The following is a 12,563-nucleotide window of genomic DNA, read 5'->3' on the forward strand; positions in this document are numbered from 1 at the left end:
CTATAAGATGAACATCAACAAAAGCAAAACGAGGATAGAGGAATGTAGTCTAATTAAATCAGGTGATGCTGAGGGAATTAGATTAGGAAATGAGACACTTAAAGTAGTAGATGAGTTTTGCCATTTGGGAAGCAAAATAACTGATGGTGGTCGAAGTAGAGAGGATATAAAATATAGGCTGGCAATGGCAAGGAAAGCGTTTCTGAAGAAGAGAAATTTGTTAATATCGAGTATAGACTTAAGTGTCAGGAAGTCATTTCTGAAAGTATTTGAATGGAGTGTAGCTATGTATGAAAGTGAAACATGGACAAAAAATAGTTTAGATGAGAAGAGAATAGAAGATTTCAAAATTTGGTGCTACAGAAAAATGGCGTAGATTAGATTGGTAGATCATGTAACTGATGAGGAGGCACTGAATAATATTGGGGAGGAGAAGAATTTGTGGCACAACTTGTCTGAAAGAAGGGATCGGTTGGTATGACATGTTCTGGACATGACATTGGATCACCAATTTAGTATTGGAGGGCAGTGTGGAGGGTAAACATTGCAGTGGGAGACCAAGAGATGAATACGCTAAGCAGATACAGAAGCATGTAGATTGCAGTAGTTACTTAGAGATGAAGAAGATTACACAGGACAGAGTGGCGTGGAGAGCTGCATCAAACCAGTCTTTGGACTGAGGAATACAGCAACAACAACATTCGCTTTCACGATCGCGACGAACTCAACAGTTTTATTTACTGGTCGAGTGGCACGCTACTGGATCAATAGGCAACAAAATCGAGGCGAAGTGTCGCGACTGTTATGTTAGATTTCGGCAGTACAACCATAAACAATGGCAGCTGACGTTTTTGACCTAACAATTTCCACGGCTCGGAACAACCAAATATTTGAATACAACTAAGATGGCGGACTTCCGCTTCACGTTTTTGACGTCCTGAGAACACCGCTTAATTAGATGAGAGACTGAAATTCGAAAGTACTCCTGGTACCCGGCTGCAATCAGAAACGGTTACTTTACGTCCGTCGCCCGCGTGGTATAATTTTACCCTTGGCCGATAAATTTACATAAACACTTACACAGTTAGGATTCGATCGCAGCTAAATATTCGTGGCAAGCTAGTGTAAATGCAATTGCTGCTTGTTTCATTCGCATCAATTTTAAGTCTTAGTTTCTTAGATTCGCTTAGATTTTTACCTAACCACGCCCCCGAAAATCGCGACATATTTCGAATAATCAGCAAAGTATGGATGACAGCCAAGACTAGAAAATGGTCGCGTCTCGTTTTTCATGCAGATATTTAGGCTGTACTCTTTGGTTCCTGCCTAACCACACCATCGGATATCGTGACAATTCCGAAGATATCAGACAAATATTTGTGATAGGCAGAAATATATATATATATAGTTGCCGCTCCTTTTACTTGCAAGAATTTTAAGCTGTACTCCGATTCCTTACTAACCACGCCCTTGGAGAGCGTGACATATACGGAGAAAACGATCAAATATTTGTGACAAGACGAAATATAAATAGTTGCTAGTAGTTCCACACACAGCTATTCCATCTTTCATTTTCCACGCAGCTTGAAGTCAAAACATGGAAGGAACTCGTTATTTATAAGTAACATTGCATAATGTAGAATATATTTCTATTGCACGAATAAGTAATTCGTAAAGTGTGTTACAAACGCGAAGGAAAAAAATTACAAGGTATCTAGTTTCGAACATGGTGTTTTTCAGTCCAGAACATCACGTCTCTAACCTCCCGACAACGGGAAACAGATGCTAAATACACCATTACAATTGTTTGTAGTAAATTTTCTTGAATTTTTGCAGGCGATGTGTCATTAACTGACATTTAATTATGATAAATCGCACCTAAGGTGATACATCTTCATTAGGCCTTTGCCAAAAAACGGGATTCTGTCATAGCACGCAAGTTATAATGCGGAAGCAACCGAAATACGATGAAATCATGAATCTAATATGAAAGCTCGAAAGTAGCGACACAGTCTAACATAAGACTGTGGTAGCGAGCGAGAGAAGTCATGTGACCGCTTTTCGATTTCAGCCGGGTGGCGGACGTGCTTTCGATTTTTAGTTACTGGTTCTTATTTTTACAGGCACAGTTAACATCTCTGACGTGGTGGCTCTTTGTGTTTTAATAACAAATGACAGTGCTTGTGTTTATTGTTTATAGCGGAAAACGATTTGATGTAGCTGTGTGGCAACAACAAACACTGCGTGTGGCAAGCTGTAAACAATGGCCATGAGTTCGAGATAGACGCTACTGTTACCTTGTGGTTTGTAACTGCAGTTGGTTTTGTCACTTTCCATTCTATTGTGTATTTACGCCAATATCAGTATTTAAGCTCATGGCTCATTTTAAGTGTCTGCTGGTTCTATCATTGTGTAGTTTGCGGTTCGAAGAATGGTTTGATGCAGCTTTGCATGTAAGTCTAACCTGTGCAAGCCTCTTCGTTCCTGAAGAATTATTACGGCTTACATCCATACGAATCTACCTCCATATTCACACCTATGACCCCTCAACAATTTGTATCCTCCACAGTTACAACCATGGCCAAACTGTTCTTTGATGCGTCTGGTTGTTTTCTGTCAACTGATCCCATCTTTTAGGCAAGTAGTGCCATAAACTTCTTTTTCCCCCAGTTGATTAGATTGTTTTCGTTCTATAGACTCAAAAATTAAATGGTTCTCGTGGACGTGGAACATTGATTACCTTGTCATTAATTGTTCGATCCACGTATCTAACGTTCAGCATTGTTCTGCAGCATCACCTTTCAGAAACTTCTACTTTCTTTATGTTTGAATTGTTTATAGTTCCTATTTCATTTCCATACAAGGCTACATTCCATCCAAATACCTTTAGAAAAGATGCTTCCTTCAAAATGCGTTACTTGCTACTGTCTCTCGGCATTTTATATCCTCCTTACTTCGGCCATCATGTTATTTTTCTGCCTCAAAAACTACTTTTAATATCGCATCCCCTAATCGGGTCACTGCAGCGTTGCCTGATTTAATTCAGTTACATTTCATTTTTGCTGATATTCATTATATCTTGTGTCCAGACGCGAAGCATTGCAGTTAACTGTTCTTCCGAGGCCTTTGCTGTGTCTGACATAATTACAGCGTAATCAGCAGACCTCAAAGTTTTTGTTTCTACTCCCTGAATTTTAAATCCCTTTCCAGATTTTTCTTGATTGGATTAGATTAGATGTACATTTCATTGCAGTTGACCCATAGTGAGGAGATGCTCCAGCATGTAGAATGTGTCCGAAGAACATGAACATAAAATAAATATTTACATTGAAAATCGAGTATACTAATGCGCCTTCCGCAAATACCAAAGGGAATGATTGTCATGGATGTGGAATGAGTCAATAAATTTTTGAACGTATTTTCGTTTATGAGGAGTTAATAAACAGTGAATATAAGAATCATATACAGCAGTTTAGTACAGTGATTGTTTCCTTACTGGTTGCTCAGTGTACAGGTTGACTGTCAAGGAGAATAGGCCACAATGCAGTCTCTTTCCCTTCTCAGCTTCTGATTCTGTTTCATGTCTGTTGACTCTTTATAGGCTAACTTCTGTGTAGTTTTTGTACAAGTTGTAAAGTAACCTTTCACTCCCTATATTTTAGCCTTGCTGCCTTAAAAATTTCAGGGAATGTTGCCCAGTCAACATTGTCACAAACATTATCTATATCTTCAAGAGCTATAAACATAAATTTTCATTTCTGCACCTTGTTTTTAAGTTAAGATAGGATAAGTATTTCCTCACTTGTTCAAACATTCTCCAGAAAACAATGTGATGTTCCCTGAGATCATCAACTTCTGCTAGTTTTCTGTTCTTCTGTAAATAATTTGTGCCTTTGTGTTGTAACTATATTTATTAATGCAGTGATTCGATAGTATTCATAGCTGTTACATAACCAACTGCCCTCATTGGAACTGGAATTATTACATTCTTGAAGCTTGAAGGTATTTCCCCGTTATATATCTTGCACATTGACTGGACGACGGTTCAATCCCGTCTCCGGCCATCCTGATTTAGGTTTTCCGTGATTTCCCTAAATCGTTTCAGGCAAATGCCGGGATGGTTCCTTTGAAAGGGCACGGCCGATTTCCTTCCCCATCCTTCCCTAACCCGAGCTTGCGCTCCGTCTCTAATGACCTCGTTGTCGACGGGACGTTAAACACCACTAACCTAACACTGACTGGAACAGTATAATAGTTTTGTAATGGTCGGCTACATCTACATTTATACTCAGCAAGCCACCCAACGGTGTGTGGCGGAGGGCACTTTACGTGCCACTGTCATTACCTCCCTTTTCTGTTCCAGTCGCGTATGGTTCGCGGGAAGAACAACTGTCTGAAAGCCTCCATGCGCGCTCGAATCTCTCTAATTTTACATTCGTGATCTCCTCAGGAGGTATAAGTAGGGGAAGCAATATATTCGATACCTCATCCAGAAACGCACCCTCTCGAAACCTGGCGAGCAAGCTACACTGCGATGCACAGTGCCTCTCTTGCAGAGTCTGCCACTTGAGTTTGCTAAACATCTCCGTAATGCTATCACGGTTACCAAATAACCCTGTGACGGAACACGCCACTCTTCTTTGGATCTTCTCTATCTCCTCCGTCAACGCGATCTGGTACGGATCCCACACTGATGAGCAATACTCAAGTATGGGTTGAACGAGTGTTTTGTAAGCCACCTCCTTTGTTGATGGACTACATTTTCTAAGGACTCTCCCAATGAATCTCAACCTGGTACCCGCCTTACCAACAATTAATTTTATATGATCATTCCACTTCAAATCGTTCCGCACACATACTCCCAGATATTTTACAGAAGTAACTGCTACCAGTGTTTGTTCCGCTATCATATAATCATACAATAAAGGATCCTTCTTTCTATGTATTCGCATTACATTACATTTGTCTATGTTAAGGGTCAGTTGCCACTCCCTGCACCAAGTGCCTATCCGCTGCAGATCTTCCTGCATTTCGCTACAATTTTCTAATGATGCAACTTCTCTGTATACTACAGCATCATCCGCGAAAAGCCGCATGGAACTTCCGACACTATCTACTAGGTCATTTATATATATTGTGAAAAGCAATGGTCCCATAACACTCCCCTGTGGCATGCCAGAGGTTACTTTAACGTCTGTAGACGTCTCTCCATTGATAACAACATGCTGTGTTCTGTTTGCTAAAAACTCTTCAATCCGGCCACACAGCTGGTCTGATATTCCGTAGGTTCTTACTTTGTTTATCAGGCGACAGTGCGGAACTGTATCGAACGCCTTCCGGAAGTCAAGGAAAATAGCATCTACCTGGGAGCCTGTATCTAATATTTTCTGGGTCTCATGAACAAATAAAGCGAGTTGGGTCTCATACGATCGCTGTTTCCGGAATCCATGTTGTTTCCTACAGAGTAGATTCTGGGTTTCCAAAAACGACATGATACTCGAGCAAAATCTCTGCCAAGAATCTCTATAATTCTGAATGGTTGGCCACTCTAGTGGCTTATTTCCATCTTAGGGCTTTCAGTGCTCTGTCAAGTTATTCTTGAAGTAGCGTATCTCCTGTCTCATCTTCACCAACTCTGTCTTCTCTTTCTGTAATATTGTCCTTGAGTTAGTTTCTGCTTTATAGACTGTTTGTATATTCTTTTAGATTTCCCTCCTTTACTTAGTACTAGCTTGCCATTTCAGATCTTGTTCTTCATGAAACTGCTTCTCTTATCTGTAAAGGCCTCTTTAATTTTTCTATAGGCTGAATCAATCTTTCCCCCAGTCATGCATATTTCTACAGCCTTGCATTTGTCCTCTAGCCATTGCTGCTTACACATTTTGCATTTCGTGTCCATATAATTTTTTAGGTATCTGTATTCTCTTTTACTTGCTTCATTTGATACATTTTCACATATTTTCCTTTCACCTGTAAATTCAGTATCTCCTGTGTTTTGCAAGAATTTCTACATTTCCCGTCAGTTTCATTTTTAGATGTATATATTCTCTTTTACCAGCTTAATTTCATGCATTTTTATATGTTCTCCCTTCACCAATTAAATTCAATATCTCATTTGTTTTACAGGGATTTCTACTATTCTTGGTCTTTTTGCCTCCTGATCCTCTGCTACTTTCACTATGTCATCTCTTAAAGCTACCCATTCCTCTTCAATTGCATTTCTTTCCTCTGTTTCAGTTCAGAAATTCCCAAGTTCAGCCTGCAGTTCTTTCAATTCATCCAGAGCCCATGACCATAAACACCATCCATTTTGCAATTGCTTAAGATTCAACCTGCATTCCATAACCAGTAAATTGTGGCCAGACCCCAACATGCCACTTGAAATGCTTTATGGTGTAAAACCTTATTTCAGAATCTCTTGTGTTATCATTATGTGATCGGTCTTAAGCAGACTGTGTCCCCAGGTGTCTTCCACATATACAGACTTTTTTTCATGATTCTTAAACCAAGTGTTAGCAATGATTAAATTGTGCTCTGTGCAAAATTCTAACAGGCAGCTCCCCTTTTTCATTCCTTCCCCCAGTTCATGTTCCATTGTTAATCATTCACTTTCTTTTCCTACTATCAAATTCCAGTGACTCATCAAAATTAAAGTATTATTGAAAAGATCAGTGCTTGAAAATATAATGAATGGAGCAAAAGAATATACTCACCTATCATTGGCAAGAGAAAACACACAGCCCAAAAAGAGAATATGAACCATTACAAGCTTTAGGGGCCAGTGACTGCTCTTCCAGGCAAGGTTGAAGGGAAAGCAATAGGGATGAAGGAAAATGACTCTTGAGGCTTGGGAAATGGAAAGAATTACGGAAAAATTGCTCAGTTATAAGGGGAGAGGCACAGGACAGGATGGAAAGACTGATTGTTGTTGCCCGCCCCAGATGATATTTGAAAACCTGAGAACTTTAAGGTCAAAGATAGGATAAGAAATAAGACAGAGATTACTAAAAAAGCAATAAGAGCGGAAAGCTAAGTGCATTATACATGGTAGACATATTACAGGAGGCGACAAATAGACAGGTCAGAAAACAAAAGATATAGAACAATAAAAAGGAGGAAAGAAAGGCTTGTTGTCATTTTGGTCTTCAGTCCAAAGAGTGGTTTGATGCAGCTCTGCATGGTATTCTATCCCATGTGAGCCTCTTCATCTCCGAATAACTACTGCAACCTACATCCTTCTCAACCTATTTAATCTATTCATCTGTCTACGATAATTTCCTCCCACACTTCCCTCCAATTTGTGATTCCTTGATGTCTTGGAATGTGTCCTCCTAACCACTCCCTTCTTTTGGTCAAGTTGTGCTACAAATTTCTTGTCTCACCATTTCTATTCAGTACCTCCTCATTAATTAACATGATTGCCTCACCTAATGTTCAACATTCTTTGGTAGATTATATTTCAAAAGCTTGTATTCTCTTTTGTCAAAATTGTTTATCATCCTTGTTTCACTTCCGTACATGGCTAAACATCAGAAAAATATCTTCAGAAAAGACTTACAACATTTAAATCTATACTCGATGTTAACAAACGTCTCTTCTTCAGAAATGCTTTTTTTTGCCATTGCCAGTCTACAATTTATATCCTCTCTACATCAGCCATCATCAGTTATTTTGCTGCCCAAATAGCAAAACCCATCTGCTACTTTAAGATTCTTGTTTCCTAATCTAATTCCTTTAGCATCACCTGATTTAATTTGACAACATTCCATTATCATTGTTGAGTTTTTGTGGATGTTCATCTTATGTATTCCTTTCCAGATACTGTCCATTCTATTCAACTGCTCTTCCAAGACCTTTGCTGTCTCTGACAGAATTACAATGTCATCGGCAGTCTTCAATGTTTTTATTTCTTCTCCATGGATTTTAATACCTACACCAAATTTTTCTTTGGTCTCCTTTATTGCCTGCTCAATGTACAGATTGAATAACATAGGGGATAGCCTACAACCTTGTCTCACTCCCTTCCCAACTACTGCTTCCCTTTCGTGCCCCTCGTCTCATATAAATGCCGTGTTGTTTCTGCAGAAGTTGTAAATAGTCCTTTGCTCCCTGTATTTTATCCCTGTACCTACAGAATTTCAGAGTATTCCAGTCAATGTTGTCAAAAGCTTTCTCTAAGTCTACAAATGCTACAAACATAGGTTTGTCTTTCCGTAACCAATCTTTGAGATAAGTCATAGGGTCAGTATTGCCTCATGTGTTCCTACAATTCTCTGGAATCCAAACAGATTTTTGCTGAGCTCACCGTCAACCAGTCCTTCCACTCTTCTGTCAAGAATTCGTTTTAGTATTTTGGAACTGTGGCTTATGAAACTGATACTTCGGTAATTTTCATGCCTGTCAGCAACTACTTTCTTTGGAATTGGAATTACTATATTGTTCTTGAAGTCTGAGGGTATTTCGACTGCCTCATAAGTTTTGCACAACAGGTGGAAGAGTTTTGTCATGGCTGTCTCTCCCAAGGCTATCAGTAGTTTTAACGGAGTGCTGTCTACTCCTGGGGCCTTGTTTTGTCTTTGGTCTTCCAGTGTTCTGTCAGATTCTTCATGCAGTATTGTATTTATGATCTTATCTTCATCTACGTCCTCTTCCATTTCCATAATATTGTCTTCAAATACATCTCCCTAATATAGACCCTCTATATACGCCTTCCACCTATCTCCTTTCCCTTCTTTGCTTAGGACTGGTTTTCCATCTGAGCTCTTGATACTCATACAGGTGTTTTTCTTTTATCTAAAAGTATTTTTTATTTTCCTGTAGGCAGCACTTTTCTTTCCCCATGATATATGCTTCTAAATCCTTATATTTGCCGTCTAGCCATTCCTGCTTAGCTATTTTCCATTCCTGTCAATCTCATTTTTTAGATGTTTGTATTCCCTTTCATCTGTTTCATTTGTTGCATTTTGCTCCACTCATCTGTTAAATTTAATATCTCCTGTGTCATCCAAGGGTTTCTGCTAAGCCTTGTCCTTTTACCTATTTCATCCTTTTCTGGCTTCAATATTTCATCTCCGAAAACTACCCATTCATTTTCTATTGTATTCTTTCCCCCTGTTCTAGTCATCTGTTGCCTGATGCTCCCTAATGTCAGGTTCTTTCAACTTATCCAGGTCCATCTCCTTAATTTTGTACCTTTTTTGCAATTTCTTCAATTTTAATCTACAGTTCATAACCAATAGATTGTGGTCAGAATCCACACCTGCCCCTGGAAATGTTTAAAACCTGTTTCCTGAATCTCTGTCTAACCATTATATAATCATTTTGAAACCCCCTATGTCTCCATGTGTCTTACACGTATACAACCTTATATTATTATTCTTAACCCAAGTGTTAACAATGATTAAATTATACTCTGTGTGAAATTCTGCCAGTCAGCTTCCTCTTTCTTTAGTGTCTTTATCATCTGCATATAAATGTGTACTACTGTGGTACATGTGGGCGTCGTGTCTGTTTTGGTTACGATAATGCGGTCACTGTGCTGTTCATAGTAGCTTACCTGCATTCCTATTTTCTACTTCATAATCAAAACCATTCCTGCATTACCTCTATTTGACTTTGTATTTCTAACCCCGTATTGACATGATCAGAAGTCTTGTTCCTCCTGCTATCGAAATTCACTAATTGGCACTATATCTAACTTCAACCTATCCTGCTCAGAAATTGTCTAATCTAACTGCCCGATTAAGGGATCTAGCATTCCACTCACCGATCCATAGAATTCCAGTTTTGTTTCTATTGATTACAACGTACTTCTTAGTAGTCTTCACACGGAGATCCAAATGGGGAACTACTTTACCTCTGCAATATTTCACCCAAGAGATTGTGATCATCATTTCACTGTAAAGTGGACCTGCATGCCCTCAGGAGAAATTACGGCTGTTGTTCCCTGTTGCTTTTAGCCGTTCAGAATACCAGCACTACAAGGCCTTTTTGGTTGAAGTTACAAGGGCTAGATCAGTCAATCATCAAGACTTGCTGCAGCAACTACTGAAAAGGCTGCTGCCGCTCTTCAGGAACCACAAGTTTTCTGGTCTCTCAACAGATACTTCTGCATTGTGATTGCAGCTACATGTATCGGGGCATAATCACTGAAAAGATGTTCAGGGACCACAGAAATTGGCGTAAATTTACACCAGGTGGGTGACAAGAACCAAGCACACATTGTAAAGCTAATTGCCACAAGGAGAGATATGAGAAACTAATGGGAGAATTCACGTGGCAGCTGAGATGAAATAGGCACTGAGGTCACGACTGTAATGTTGTAGAGTGTGCTTTGCAGCAGAATATCGTATGTTGCCAGTATAAGCCCTCTGTGTATGCCCATTAATCCTAACTGATGACTTGGTGGCAATCATACCAATGTAAAAGGCTGAACAGTGTCTGCCCTCACAACTGGTATGCAAGATGTGTCATTTCATTGGTTGTTCTCCTGTTGATAGTACGTGTTTTCCCAATCACAGGGCTGTTGTAGGTGGTGGTAGAAGGATGCTTCAGGCAAGTCTTTCAGTACCTAGTCAGGGGTAAGAGCCACAGGCTAGGTAAATGGGTCAGAAGGAACAAAGGGCGTGACCAGGCTGTTGGGGAGGGGTTTCACGAAAAGCTATTCTATGTGATGTGGGCAAAATATGAGTCAGGATGGACCTCATTACAAGGCATGATTTTAGGAAATCATGGCCCCGTTGAATTAACTGATTCATATGTTGAAGCCCAGGATAAACAAGAGATGTACTCTTAAATTGTGTTTGGCAGTGTTCAGTGATAGCAGGATTGGATGTTATGTTGTGGGACATCTGGTTTTGATTAGGCTGTTAGGATTATTATGTGCAGTGAAGGCTGAGGTGAGAATGGTGGTGTATTGCTGTAAAGAGTATGCATCTAAACAAATACCTTAGCTTCAAATGCCAAGGCTGTGATGAGGGAGAACATGTGAGATGAAAATAATTGCAGCTGTCAAAGTGTAACTACTGTTGTGTGTTTGTAGGTTTAATGTGAACAGGACAATAAAATTTTTGTCTCACTTAACTATCTGACTAACTGACTTTATCTCATTACGCATCTTTCAGTCTTTTTTACATCTGGAGACTAGTTAGTGTATAAACTTGTGTTACGGTCATGCACATTGGCAAAATGCATTCACTGTGCTATTGATAGTAACTTACCTGTGTCCTATTTTATTATTCATTATTAGGTCCACTTATGCATTTTCCCTGTTATATTTTGTGTTGATTACCCTCTATTGACCTGACCAGGAATTTTGTTCTTCCTACCACTGGACTTCAACAATTCTTAATATATCTAACCTCAATTTATCCTTTTCCTTTTCTAAATATTTGAACCTACCCACATTATTAAGGGATGCCTGATTCCACCCTCCAATCTGTAGAAAGCCAGTTTTATTTATCACAAATAATACATCGTCCTGAGTAGTCTCCCCCCCCTCCCTGCCCCCATCCACTACCCATCCCCAGATATCTGAATGGGGGGAGACTATTTTACCTCAAAAACATTTTACCCAAGAGGATGGCGTCTTCATTAAGCCACGCTGTGTAACTGCATGTCCTTGGGAAATATATCTGCTATAGTTTTCCCTTCCTTCCATCCATTTAGTACCAACATAGCAAGGCTTTGTTGCCTAGTGTTACCAGGCCAAATCAGTTGGTCATCCAGACTTGCCTGTGCAGCTACTGAAAAGGCTACTGCCCCTCTTCAGGAACCATGGATTAGGCTGGCATCTCCAAGCTGCCACTTGCAGTTGCACATACAGTATTATTATTTGTGTTGTTGAGGTATGCCAGCCGCCCCACCTAGGTAAAATACATGGTCCATGGGGAGGGGGGGGGGGGGGGGGAGGGAGGTTGTTACTATATCCTATATATACAGGTATAAATGTCTTTTTCATATTGTTGATTGAAATAATAGAAATGGATTTAACTAAGTGAAGCATGACATTATCGAATCCATTCCATCATCATGAACAACACGAGTAATTGGGCAAGAGGTACATAGTTAACGTTTCAATTTAGGCAAGGTCAACCAAAGAAATGTGGCATCTTTGTAGTGAGCTCCCACCGCCCAACACCGAAATGTAAATACAACTGACTAGTTTGAAAATAATCTTTTATCAAATGTTGCTATTGATCTGTTTCATTTGCAGGTGAAAGTTATGCAGTGCACCTCCCTCCCCTTACACATTGACATAGTTTATGTTCAGCATATCTACAGAACAAGGAGATTGGTCTATCATCTTGTGTAAGTTTTTAGAATTTACCTTTGAATTTTAGTTGTTATAAACTACAAACAGTGTAGTGAATGCATTATTGTAGCCAAGATAGACACGAAGCCCACATCTACCACAGTAGTACAAGTTTATATGCCAACTTGCTCCGCGGACAACGAAGAGATTGAAGAAATGTATGATGAGAGAAAAGAAATTATTCAGATAGTGAAGGGAGATGAAAATTTAATACTCATGGGGGACTGGAATTTGATAGTAGGAAAAAGGA

At 39.5% G+C, this 12,563-nt stretch overlaps 1 protein-coding gene across 4 annotated transcripts in view; it reads left to right on the forward strand.

Moving 5' to 3' along the window:
- Positions 1 to 2,122: 2,122 nt before the first annotated feature.
- The window catches only part of LOC124797977 (speckle targeted PIP5K1A-regulated poly(A) polymerase-like), a 254,563-nt gene continuing 244,122 nt past the window's right edge, over positions 2,123 to 12,563 (forward strand). For 3 of the 4 annotated variants that reach the window (XM_047261150.1, XM_047261152.1, XM_047261153.1), the window contains exon 1: positions 2,123 to 2,303. The gene's annotated coding sequence lies outside the window, so the exon portion shown is untranslated. Of the gene's footprint in view, positions 2,304 to 12,214; positions 12,310 to 12,563 lie in introns of all 4 variants that reach the window. The other variant, XM_047261151.1, reaches the window with a different exon arrangement.

The sequence above is a fragment of the Schistocerca piceifrons genome, chromosome 5 (assembly GCF_021461385.2).
Source record: "Schistocerca piceifrons isolate TAMUIC-IGC-003096 chromosome 5, iqSchPice1.1, whole genome shotgun sequence".
In the NCBI taxonomy this organism is placed as follows: Eukaryota; Metazoa; Arthropoda; class Insecta; order Orthoptera; family Acrididae; genus Schistocerca; species Schistocerca piceifrons.